The following is a 13,547-nucleotide window of genomic DNA, read 5'->3' as shown; positions in this document are numbered from 1 at the left end:
CCGGCGGCCGGGGCTGCCTGTTCCAGCCCTTCCTTAGGCATGAATGTTTGCAAAAGAATTTAACGTCTGATTCTCCTTCACCACCCCCCTTCCCCTTTTTAAAAAAGAACATTTTTTTTTTAATCAAGCCCCCGCCCCACCCATCATCCGTCCATCAGGGCAAACTCCTTGAAGCAAAACCCAGAACCGCTTCCCAAGGCACGCGTCAGCCCACCCCTACCCCCATCTCTAGAGTTGGGGCCCCCGAGTGGATTCCTTCCCAACAAGCTGGCCAGAAAAATGGCTCTGTTCCTCTGGACGTTATGGATCGTTCCCGGGGCTTCTTGCAATCTCGGCGGGCAGAAGGGGGAGGCGGCGGGGCGACTCTCCCTGGACTCTGATCTGGTGGAAGAGGGCCTGAGAGCTTAAGCCCCCCCCCCATTATTTGCAACAGCCCCCCCAAAATAAACACAGTAATTATAAATGTAAAATTCAGCATCTTTAGAGCACTTTGTGCCATACGATCTAAGGAAGTCGGCTCTCTCCGCCAAAGCAGCATCGACCCCAAGACCTTACAACCCAAGTGTCGCCTCACCCCAAATTAATACCCAATGAACCAAAGCCAACTGCGCGCTTTGCAAATGCAGCTTTGAAACTAGTCGCCTCTCCTCACCCCAGTTATTAACACCCCTAACTGCCCGCTCTCCAAATTCTGAGGCTGGGAAATGACTTTCCCAAGAAGCCGGTAAAGAAAAGATTGACTTCCCTAAAGCGCCCCTACCAGGGAGTTGGCCCGACAGCTTAGTGTTTATTTTTGTTTTTTTGTTTTTGTTTTTTTTGTATCTGATTCTTGTACCTGGAGAGGGGGTGGGGAGGGTGAAAAGAAAGGGGAACTGATAAAAGAAATACGCCAAGTTTCGGAGAGTAGCTGTGTCCATGTTGGGGAGCGCGCAGCTCTTCCCAGAACCCGCGGCCAGCGCCCCTGCTCCGGCGCGCACAGGGAGGCCCAGCACAGCCCCCCCGGCCGGGGCGGGTGTCCCCCTCCAGGGGAGTGCTCAGACGTGTGCCAGCTGCCGGGAACAGCGGGGGCGCGTCTGGCCAGGGGTGCCTTGGAGCCCGCAGCTCCACAATCCGCCAGCTTCACCTGTCTGTAACCCGACCTCTGAGCGCCCAGCCCACAGGGCCCGGGAATCAACACAGCGGTTTTCCCCGTCCTCTTCCGCCCTGGAATGGCCCTTGGGGACACAGCAGTCTGGTAACGGATTTCTCGGCGTGGCTGGCATGCTCTCCGGGCGCACGGGGAGGGGGCGCCGCTCTCCCGGGGCTGAGGCTCTCCCGGGGCTGCGAAGGGGCCAGGCGCGCCATGCCTCCCGGGCTGCCCTTAAGAGATCACCCTCTCTGGGTTCAACTCGGTCTGGATCCCAGATTCGCGTTGAGAAAAACCGATTAAGAATGAAAAAGACTTTGATCCCAAGGAGCCAGGAGGAAGACGGCATTTCTGCAGTGGCACAAGAATACGGGGTTTCTTCCTTATGTACTAGGCGAGGCTGCAGCTTCTGGGAGACTACAGATGTATTTTTATCTGCCAACGAACTAGAGAGTTGCTAGAAGGAAGTAGCTGGGTTGAATGAAAGGGTAAAAATGAAGTAAAAACATGAAATCGCTAAAAAATTTAAGATATGAAAAAATGGAAAACCTGAAAAAAATTCATATAAAAATATGAAATCCTTATCCAATATCTCTAAAAATTTTCAAAGACCATTCCATTCAAAATTCCTTGTTTTACAAAAGAGGCAGATAACCCCATTAATAAAGCCTTTAAAACACACACACACACACACACACACACACACACACACACACACACACAAAACCTGCCCCTCCATTTCAATGAGGTCTAAAGTGCCTGAACCACATTTTCCTCTGCCCATTAAGATTATACAATAGTAGGATACAATGCTAGAAATCTCAAAAAGCAACACAACATTTAGGGGATTGGGGACAAAGAAAAAACAGTGTTACCTATAGTCTTATTCATTGATTGTTGGACTCACACAATGTTATTTGCTAGGTGTTTCTTTGGAAGCTAAAGGAATTCTAAACTTTTCTTTCTTCTTCTTCTTCCTCTTTTTTTTTTTTTTTTCTTGATCTGTCTTGTTAGGGGCTTACCAAATACATTAACCCTCCAAAGAATCAACTAGCATTACCTTTGTTGATTTTTCTCTTTTATAAGATCATTTTTCTAAGTATTATGAGAGAAGATCATAGGACATTCCCTAAAATGTAGATAATAAATGAACTCAACTCTTTAAAAATCTCAAAGCTTAGAGTTGGAAGAGACCACGAGAAACAGGATATCCTCCAAACCCACCCAATATTGGGGGGCGGGGGCTGGATCCTGAATAGGATCCTTGGCAGGTGTGTATCCAGCCCTGCTTGAATACTTCCAGTGCCAGGGAGCTCACTATCTTCAAACCAGCCTATTCTATGGTTAGACAATGATTGTTAGAAAAGCTTTTCCCTCTGCTCTGCGGAAATCGGCTTCCCCGTACTTCCATCCCCCCTCCCTATTCTGCCCTCTGAGGCTGCTGAGACTGTCTGCTGTGCCCCCACCAGGGGGCAGTTCTTTACGTTTGTGAAAGCAGCCTTGGGTACTCGCTTCAGACCTATTTTCTCTGGGAATTGATAGTCAGGTTGGGAATAGACAGGTACAAACCTGCTCAGTGGCCTCCTCAGAGCATACAGTTAATATAACGAGAAGTTAGGATGTTAGGGAAATGTTCCCAAGCTCTTTTTTTTTTTTAATTGAAATAACAGTATTAGAAAACTGTACGAATCGTAAGTACACAACTATATATATTTTCATAAACTATGTTCACCTGTGGAACTAGTACTCTGGAACAAGACAAGGATGGTTGCTATTTCCACTCCTTTCAATGTTAGACTGGCTCCTCACAAGTACAAGACAAACAGAAGAAGAAATAAAGGTATAAAGATTATAGAGAAAAAACAAACTATTATGATTCATAGTCGTATGATGGTCTATGTGCAAAACACAAAATTACCTACAGATAAATTATTAGAATCAGTAACAGTTTAGCTAGGTTGCTGGATAGAAAATCTGTGTTACTGAGTGTGTGGGAATCAATTGCAATCTACACACTAGCACCAGTCAGAAAAAATAAAAGGTTCTAATGAAAAAAAATGACCTCAAAACAACAAAAAATACAAAGTGCCTCAAAATTAATTTTTAAAACAATTGTGCAAGCTCTTTATGAATAAATTCAGAAAACTTTTTATTGGAAGACATTAAAGAAGACACTACTGAATAGAAAGATTTATCAGAATAATGGATTGGAAGACTCAGAATCCAAAATATATCAAAAATTCCCAAATTCAATTGTAGGTTTAATATAATTCTTAACAATTCTTGGAAATAAAGATCTTTATGGACCCTAACCTGACAAACTTGTTTTAAAATTTATATGAAACAATACTAGATACCCCAGAAGAAGTATAAGAGGTGTTACTATCAATAGTAATTAAAACAGTGTGACATTGGTAAAGGGGTACAGAACAGAGAGATCAGAAAAAGACCCTTACACCTGTGGAAACTTGATTTATGACAGAGGACACTGCAGAGCAATGGGGAAAGATGCATTGTTCAATATGTGATACTGGAACAATTGGTCATCCATTTTGGGGGGGGGGAATTGGATAACGCATACATATCAATTTCTGATGGAATAAACATTTAGATGTGAACAGATGTATGTAATATATACTTATATATATTATGTACCTATATGTGTATATATAATATGTTTGTATGTGTATATATGTATGCAAATCTATCTCTCTATATAAAATGTATAAGAATCTCTTTAAGACCCACAGGGTGGGGAAGACTTTCTTTAAAAGGATGCAAAATACATAAACCACAAAGGAAAAGTTTTGATGAACCTCACTGCAGACAAATTTTAAAATGACTGTTCATCAAAAGACATAATAAGGGGAATGATAATCAACAAAGCAAGAGAACTTTTTGTAACACATTTGTCGAATGAATGATCAGAATCCAGAGCATATAAAGATCGTACTGATTTTTATGAATCAGTAAGAAAAAGTGTCGGTGAGAATATGGAGCAACGAGACCACTCTCATCACTAGTGGGAGTTGCAGGTTGATTCAAACATTTTGGAACAGAGTTTAACTTTATTTAGTAAGATCCAGCATACATGTATGAAATGAATTAGAAATTCCACTCCAAGTTTTGTAATCTAGAAAAAGTCTTGCTCAGAGTCATGGATAAGAATATTCATGGTGGTGTCATTCATCACACTGAAAAATGAAAGCCTGGCCACAACCCAAATGCCCAACAATCACTGACTGGGTGAATAAATTATGACAAATCTGTACAATGAAAATGAATGGCCTGCAGCCGTACACATCAACAATGGTAAATCTCAAAAACGTATTGTTGAATTAAAAAAAGGAAGTTACAGAACTATGTACATGTATTGTCCATGGCTGCTTTCTTGCTAGAGGTTTAATTTAGATAAGATCCAACTTATTTTTAAAAACAGATGAAAGTAACCAATATATTATTTAGGAATACAAACATCTGTCTTAAAACCATTAGACAAAGCAAGGAAATGAATAATACAAAAGTCAGGTTATTAGAGGCCACTGGGGGAGAGGAAGGGCATGAAATAGGGAGGGACAAATGGGGCAGGGGATTCGATGTACCGGTTATGCTGTATTTCTTAACCTGGAAATTAGGAAAAATTGGTTATTATTATTTAACCATGCATACATATGATATACACTCTTGCCTGTATAATATGTGTCAAAATTTTTTATTAGAGAAGTTGTAGGTATACAGAAAAATCATGCAAAAAGGACAGAGTTCACATATAGTACCCCCCACAGTTTTCTTTATTATTAACACTTTGCATTAGTGTGTTACCTTTGTTATCAATTGATGAAAAAATATTAATATAATTATACTATATGCCATAGTATAATCCATAGTTTACAGTAGGGTTCACTGTTTATGTTGTATAGTACTATGAGTGTGTTGTTTTTTTTAATTTTTTAATTCTAGTAACGTATATATAACCTAAAATTTCCCCTCTTAGCCACATTCAAATGTGCAATTCAGTGATGTTAATTGCATTCACAATGTTGTGCTACCACCACCACCATCCATTACCAAAATTTTTCCATCACCCCGAACAGAAACTCTGTAGCAACATGTAGTGGACCTGTATCATGCTTGAGGAAACCCACTACCTTTTGTACATGCGTTATGTTTGGGCAATTTCTCACTTAGGAGTCTCACTTCAAAACAGAAGCTAGATGGTGGTGGATACCTGAAACTATCAAACTACAGCCCAGAACCCATGAATCTCGAAGACAGTTGTATAAAAATGTAGCTTATGAGGGGTGACAATGGGATTGGGAAAGCCATAAGGACCACACTCCCCTTTGTCTAGTTTATGGATGGATGAGTAGAAAAATAGGGGAAGGAAACAAACAGACAAAGGTACCCAGTGTTCTTTTTTACTTCAATTGCTCTTTTTCACTCTAATTATTATTCTTGTTATTCTTGTGTGTGTGCTAATGAAGGTGTCAGGGATTGATTTTGGTGATGAATGTACAACTATGTAATGGTACTGTGAACAATCGAAAGTACGATTTGTTTTGTATGACTGCGTGGTATGTGAATATATCTCAATAAAATGAATAAAAAAAAAGAAAAGGAGGGTGTAGGCAATAGCATCAAAGGAGTTGCGGGTGGAAAAGGGTCCTGGTTGTGGAGCTCCTGGGGAACTCAGCCTGAACAGATTAGGGGAAGGAGTGCAGGCAGATGCAAGACAGCAGTAGCCTGTGAAGCAAATGACCAGGAAAGATACGGAAAAACAGCAGAAGACTGGCTATGAAGGAAAGGAGGGAGGCAGGCTCATTTCTGGAAAGAGCATCCAGTGTGGGAAGGGTTATTTATTTTCTTACTGTGGGAACATATATATAACATAAAATTTCCCATTTTAACCATTTTTATGATGCAATCCGGTGGCATTAATTACTTTTACAAAGTGCTACCATCACCACTAGGGAGGGTTATTTTAATTTAACCTTTCTTAATGGAAAATTTAAAATACACAGAAAGGAGAAAAAACTGGATAATGAAGTCCCAGTTACCCATTACCTGCTGTGGTAATCATCAATAAATGGCCCCCTCCTCTTTCATTTATGCCCCACCACTGGGATTATTTTGAAATAAGTCCCAGATATATCATTTTATCTGTAGGCATTTCTCTGTACATTCCTAAAATATAAGGACACTTAAAATATGTCCCCACAAACACATTATTGTTCCCATCTCATAAATCTCTTTTAGGTTTCCCTGCCATCTTCTTTTTTCTCCTTGCAATTTATTTGCTGAAGAAACCAGGTTGTTTATCTGGTAGGATTTTCCACAGTCTGGATTTTAATGATTCTATCCCCCTGGTGCTAACATGTTCCTCTGTCCCTCGTATTTTTCATAAAATGGTTGTTAGATCTAGGAGCTTGATGCAACTCAGGTTGGATTTTTTGGCAAGGATACATCAGGTGGTGTTGAATCCTTCCATCAAGTGGCACAAAGCATCTGTCCCCTCTTTTTGTGATGACTATTCCCTGTGTCTATTCTTTTATCAGGGATTTTACAGATGGTTGATGCTCCAATTTTGTCTTTCCTTCTTCATTAGCTGGAATACTGGCATGAAGAGAAACTTCCCCTTGCCAATTATTTAATCCTGGAGATAGAACTTATAGAAAAGGTAGGATAAAAGCTTTATTTTGGAAAGGTCATTTTCCCAGTGAGGCAGAGTTGAGACCCCTCTTAGTTTCACTGCTCCCCTTGGCCAGATTACATTCTGCAGCTTTATATTGTTCCCGCCCCAATACCTGGATGCTCTGGTCTTCTCTCCCTTTGTCCTATCTGCCTGGAAAACTTCACCCTGCAGGGACTGTGTCATTCACCTTCTCTGGTCCCATCAATGAGCAGGTGAGTGTTGCCGGTGAAGAATTACAAATCATGGCTGACTAGTTTCAGGAACTTCAAATACATCCAGGACACACGGCCCAACTATGATTTCCCCAGGAATGCGCTACTGAGTATGTGAGATGCAACTAGCAAGGCTACAGAACTAAGCTTTTCCTTTTATTTCATTTGACACAGTGCAGATTACAGAACATTTCCGTGATTACAGAAAGTTCTATTAGGTTGGTCTACAAAATTTTTGCCTTCCCATTCTCCAAGACAACTTGTTCATAGCTTTTCCCATTCTTCAAGCATCCCTCATCACTTTTTTCACCCGCTTTTCATTTTTCTTCTTTTAAAAAAATTTTTATTGTGGTAACATAAATAAAATACTTAAAATTTCCCATTTTAACAGCATTCACAATACAATTCAGTGGTGTTAATTACATTCACGAGGTGCTATCATCACCACCATCCGTTACCCAAACTTTTCCATCCCCACAAACAGAACTTTGTACCCATTGAGCATTCACATCTTCATTCTCCTTTGAGAATACAGAACATGGAAGCTTCCAGATGACCTCTTCATTCTTTATTGAGAAAACAGAAGTTCCCTGATGCAAACTTGCTCAATTTCCCACCTCCAATCCTCTCACCCTATGTACACTCTCCTCCATGGAGAAAATGTGCACTCTCCTATCAGAGAACAAAGCCTCCGTGATGCTCCAAATCCAGCCCCTTCACTTACTACCTCCCTTGCATTTCTCCTGCTCTACTGGATCACTGCTGCCAGCAAGCATGCATGCTCTGTTATCTTTAAAAATCTTTAAAAATCCTCCTCCATCTCTGCTCCTCTGGTTCTCTGAGACCCTCCCATTCATAGCCAAGCAAATTGAAAGTTTTCACTCCAACAATGGTTCTCAAAGTGTTGTCCTCAGGCCAGCAGCAGCATCATCACCTGGAAATTTGTTAGAAATGCAAATTCTTGGGCCCCACCCCCGACCTGCTGAGTCAGAAACTCTGGGGGTGAGGCCCAGTAATCTGGGTTTTACAAGACCTCCAGGAGATTCTGATGGTGGTTGGAGTTTGAGAATCACAGTTCCACTTTTTCACTTTCCATCCCTTCTTCTTCCCATGAAACCCCCGTCAGACTGGCTTTCCTTCTCAGATCATGATCCTGGTCCCTTTCATCATCCCTATCTGCATTTTCCCCCAAGGGGATCTCATCCATTTCCTTAGCTTTAAATTCCATGACCCTCAAATTCATCTAGGCAACGGTTCCAGTTTGCTAATGCTGCCATTATGCAAAATACCAGAAATGGATTGGCTTTTATAAAGGGGGTTTATTTGGTTACAAATTTACAACCTGAAGGCCATGAAAATGTCCAAATGAAGGCATCAACACAAGTATACCTTTACTGAAGGAAGGCCAATGGCATCTGGAAAACCTCTGTTAGCTGGGAAGGCAAGTGGCTGGCGTCTGCTGATCCCAGGTTGTGTTCCAGCTCCACTCTCAGCTCCTGTGCATTGTATAAAGTGTCTCTCTTGGCTGCAGAACCTCCTTCCGTCTGTGAATTTTTTATAGGACTCCAGTGATTCAATTAAGGCCCACCCTGAATAGGTGGGTAACACCTCAATGGAAATTGTCCAAAGGTCTCGCCCACAGTTGGGTGGGTCACATCTCCATGGAAACACTCAATCAAAGGATTCCAACCTAATCAACACTAACACATCTGCCCCCACAAGATTGCAACAAACAACATGGCATTTTGGGGGACATAATACATCCAAACCGGCACAGCAACCCATACCATTCGAAAAGAGTTCAGATTCCCCTGGATCCAGTATCTATATAGAATGTCTCATAAACACCTTGGTAAGTCTGAGAAAGTCTTGATTTCTACCCTTGAAATTTTTCCTTCCCTATGTCACTGCCACAGTCTTCCTCATTTCAGTAAACGACATTCATTCAGCAGCTGTGCTGGTTTGAAGCTGTATGTATCCCAGAGAAACATGTTCTCAAATATAATCCATTCCTGTAGGTGTGAACCCTACAGTAGGACCTTTTGATGAAGTTACTTCAGTTAACCCACCTCAATCAGGATGGGTCTTAATCCTATTACTGGAATTCTTTATAAGTGGAATGAATATAGACATGAGTGAAAGAAAGCCATAGGAAATAAGAAGCTGAAATCAATAAAACCCAGGAGAGAAAAGAGACCAAGGGACACTGCCATGCGCCTTGCTCTGTGACATACAGAACACCAGACTTCAGAAAGAAAGCATTGCCTTGACAATGCCTTGATATGGACTTTCTTCTAGCCTCAAACCATGAGCTAATAAAATCCACTGCATGGTATTTGCTTGAGCAGCTGAGGACACAGAAACAGGGCACAAGGAGACTTCTGGGGTGCTGGTTATATTCTATTTCTTGTCCGTGGGCTGGTTACATGTGCATGCTCACTTTGTGAAAAATCACAGAGCTATGCATCTTTGATTTATGTACTTTTATGTATATATGTTAGTATTAATTTTCTAGGGCTTCTGTAACAAATTGCCACTAACTTGGTGGCTTAAAACAGAAATTTATTCTCTCACAGTTCTGGAGGCCAGCAGTCCAAAATCAAGGTGCCAGTGGGGCCATGCTCCCTCCATGGGGAAGAATCCTTCCTTGGCTCTGCTAGCTTTGGGTGGCTCCTGGTGTACCTTGATGTCTAGACACATCACTCCAATCTCTGCCTCTGCCTTCACATTGTCTACTATTCTGGGTCACTGTGTCCTCTCGTCTTCTTAAATGCACACCAGACATTGGGTTTAGGGCCCACCCTAAATCCAGGATGATTTCATCTTAAGATCCTTAACTAATTATGTCTGCAAAGATCCTACCTCCAAATAAGGTCGTATTCTGAGGTTCCAGATGGATGTGAATTTTTGGAGGACACGAGTCAACCCACTACAATGTTGTACTGCAATAAAAGTTTTTTAAAGGCAAAATCTTAAAATGAAGCCCTTGCTCCTTCAACCTGGGTCCTAACATGAAGACAACATCAGGGTGGAATAAGTCTCCAGCTTAGCTATGATGGGCATGTAGCATGAGAAAGAACTAAGCCTTTGCTTTCTTAAATCACTAGAAAATATTGCATGCTGCTAGTTGTCCTTCCAAATCTATTCTCCATCTTGCTGGATACGCTGCTGCCTAACTAGAGACACATTTTCCATCGGACTAATGGGAAGTAGGGAGAAGTGAGTGATATGAGCAATTTTCTGGTTTTCTCCACCTTCCCACCAAGCCACCTGCTATGGACTTTTACTTTTACCCTTTCTCAACGGCTGGAATATGGACATGGTGGAGACCCATCTTTGACCATGAGGACAAGAATAACATCCAAGGGGATGGCAGAGCCACAAAACGGAAAAAAACGGGTGTCTGGATGACCAAGTGACTCAGAACTGCCCTGTTATCCTGGGTCAACTGCAATGTTGACTTGAAAGCAACAGTGTCTTTCTGATTTCAGCTGCTACATTTTTTGAGGTCTCTTCATTACAGCAGCTAAGCCTTTAACCTCACACACACTTTCCCAGTGTAGCTGTCACCACACACCCACCAGCATCAAGGACCTGGCAGCTCATGGGCTGGGTCTGTGAATTGCCAAATGGGCTGATGCTTAAGCCACAACTGCCATGTAGTTTGAAGCTTTAGTAGCCTTAACTGGAAAATGGAGCTTTGGAAAAAATGGCATTATTTTAAAAACTGATATAGTGAGGGTTAGAGTGGCAGTTCTCAAGGTGTGCTCTCCAGAACAGCAGCATCAGCCTCACTGGAACACTTACTGGAAATGCAAATTCTTGGGCCCCACCCAGACTGAAAGAATCAGAGACTGAGGATGGGACTCAGCAATGTGTGTGTTAACAAGCCCTCCAGAAGATTCTAATGCACGCTCAGATTTGAGAGCAATGGCGTAGAGGTATCAGCAAACTTTTTCCATATAGAGACAGAGAGTAAATATTTTAGGTTCTGCCCTGTGCCAGTTTGGATGTATTATGCCCTCCCAAATGCCATTATCTTTGATGCAATCTGGTGGGGGCAGACATACTTCGTCTTGATTAGGTTGGAACCTTTGGATTAGGTTGTTTCCACGGAGATGTGACCTACCCAACTGTAGGCGATAATGCTGATTAGATAATTCCCATGGGATGTGGCCCCGCCCATTCAGCGTGGGCCCCGATTAGTTCACTAGAGCCCTATAAAAGCTCAGACAGAAGCTCGCTTGCTGCAACTCAGAGAGACATTTTGAAGATGGCCGTTGAAAGCAGACTTTTGCTCTGGAGAAGGTGAGAGAGAACAAACTCCCCAAGAGCAACTGAGAATAATATTTTGAGGAGCAACTGCAGCTAAGAAAGGACAAAGCACCCCAAAAGCAACATTTTGGAGAACACCATTTTGAAATGCCACCTGGGAGCAAGCAGACCCCAGCCACATGCCTTCTGAGCTAACAGAGGTTTTCCAGATTCCAATGGCCATCCTTCAGTGAAGGTACCCGATTGCTGATGCCTTACCTTGGACACTTTATGGCCTTCAGGCTGTAACTGTGTAACCAAATAAACCCCCTTTATAAAAGCCAATCCATTTCTGGTATTTTGCATAATGGCAGCATTAGCCAACAGGAACACACCGGTCTTAAGAGTTTCCATCTCACTACTCAGCTCTGCCACTGGAGTGCAAAAGCAATCATAGAATGTGTAAACAAATGGGCATACCTGGATTAGGCCTAAGGTGGGCCCTAGAGAATCAGGTAAATGCTTAGAGCGCAAGTATTTGCCTAGCAAAACAATTTTCTCATTTTTTGGAAAATATTGTCCCCCAAGTCTCTCCCTTCCTTCTAGACAGTTTTAAAGTCTACCTTTGGCACACCCTGGCTCCTTTACCCTCTGGGGCTGAGCACTAACCCCTGTTCCAGGTACCTGTGCCTTTCTAGCTACACCTGCCTCTTATCCCACCCCCTGTGAAATTCTGTAATAGACAAATAACTCTGGCTTAGGTATTAAAGTCTGAAAACAGCTTGTAGTGCAACTTCTCCCAGAGGCTTTGCATTTTAATTCTGGACAATCCTTGATGGGGTAGGGTTGTGCCCCCAAATCGGCCTGGGCCAGTCTGGGTAGGGGTGTTTGCCCGTGAGTAGGGGAAAGTTTCCTGTTCCATGGAAGTCACCTGTGGGCAGCTGAGCAACTCTACTTTTTCAGTAAATCCTGATTTGTCTGTTTGTGGCTCAGACGTTTCTGAAAGAAAAGCAGGGATTAGCTGCCTTTTGACCCTCCCTGGGTTTGGATTGTGGATTGTTCATCGGGGGCTGTTGGCAGTTGGTTCTCTTTTGGGTACAGAGGGCCTGTGAGCAGTACCACCAGCAGAACACCACTGCCAACCCTCCGCCGCCAGGCCTGCCCACCTGGGCTGGGGGTGCTTGGCTCCTCCGGAACCAGAGAAGCCCGTTGGGGTTTTCCCTCTTGTGTAAGCAGAGAACACGTCCCACCCATGTCTCTCTATGCACTTGCTTTGGCACAGAGCCAAGGCAGCCAAACATCTCCTTCTCAGAAGGTTGTCTCAAGGGAAGGCCCCGTTCCCTCTCCCATCTTGTATCTGTTAGGAATCTCAGCTGCAACTTAAACTGGGCTTACATTAAAGAGAGACTATCTTGGCTCACTTAACTGAAAAATATAGGGATAATTCTGGCTTGAGGTACAGCTCGATTCAGGGCTTCAAACACCACCACAGAGCCTGGTTTCCCACTGGTCATCTTGCCGCTGTCCCTTGGCTCCATTTTCAAACAGGCTGGCAAGATGGCAGCAAACGCAGCTCCCGCCCCCACTGGCTCACAGTCAGAGAGAAGGGGCATCTGCTTCTCGCCTGGTGAAACTCTCCTTACATCTCATTGGCTCTGAATCAGTCACATGCTGTCCTTGAGCCAATCCCTTTGACCAGAGAAAGAGCGATGCTGATTGGCTAGGATGGAGCCATTATGGAAGCACTTAGCAAAAGCGAGGGAGGGGTGTTACTGGGAGAACAAGACTCGACGTGTTTCAATGTGGGTGTCCCCAAAAGCTGACCCTGAGTAGAAAATTCAAATGAAAGTAGTTTATTTGGGATGTGATCTCCGGGGAGTGGAGAAGCAAGATGAGGATGGGAAGAGAGCCAATAAAAGGGTTGTTACCAGGCCAGTTTCTTCTTTGAGCATCAATAGCCTAATCCCAAGAACATGCCTAAATTGTCCCAACAGAGGGACAAGGAAGCCGCCAACTCATCTGTCAGAGGATTAGAGCTGCTTCCAGGGTCGTTAATTCTCCAGAACTTAGGGCTTGCTCCACAATTCTGTGGCCAGAACAAAGAGCCCTCAGGCAGAGAATTTGGAGGTGTTCACAGTAAGCAACTCTCAATGCATGGAGGCAAATGCTGGGGGGAATGTGTGTGGAACCAACAGTCTCTGCCACTGGATGCCCAGATGCTGGTTGTCCTCTACCCTTCACCCTCTGCACCGACCACGGGTCA

Source organism: Choloepus didactylus, chromosome 19, assembly GCF_015220235.1.
Source record: "Choloepus didactylus isolate mChoDid1 chromosome 19, mChoDid1.pri, whole genome shotgun sequence".
In the NCBI taxonomy this organism is placed as follows: domain Eukaryota; kingdom Metazoa; phylum Chordata; class Mammalia; order Pilosa; family Megalonychidae; genus Choloepus; species Choloepus didactylus.
This window is presented reverse-complemented; position numbering follows the sequence as displayed.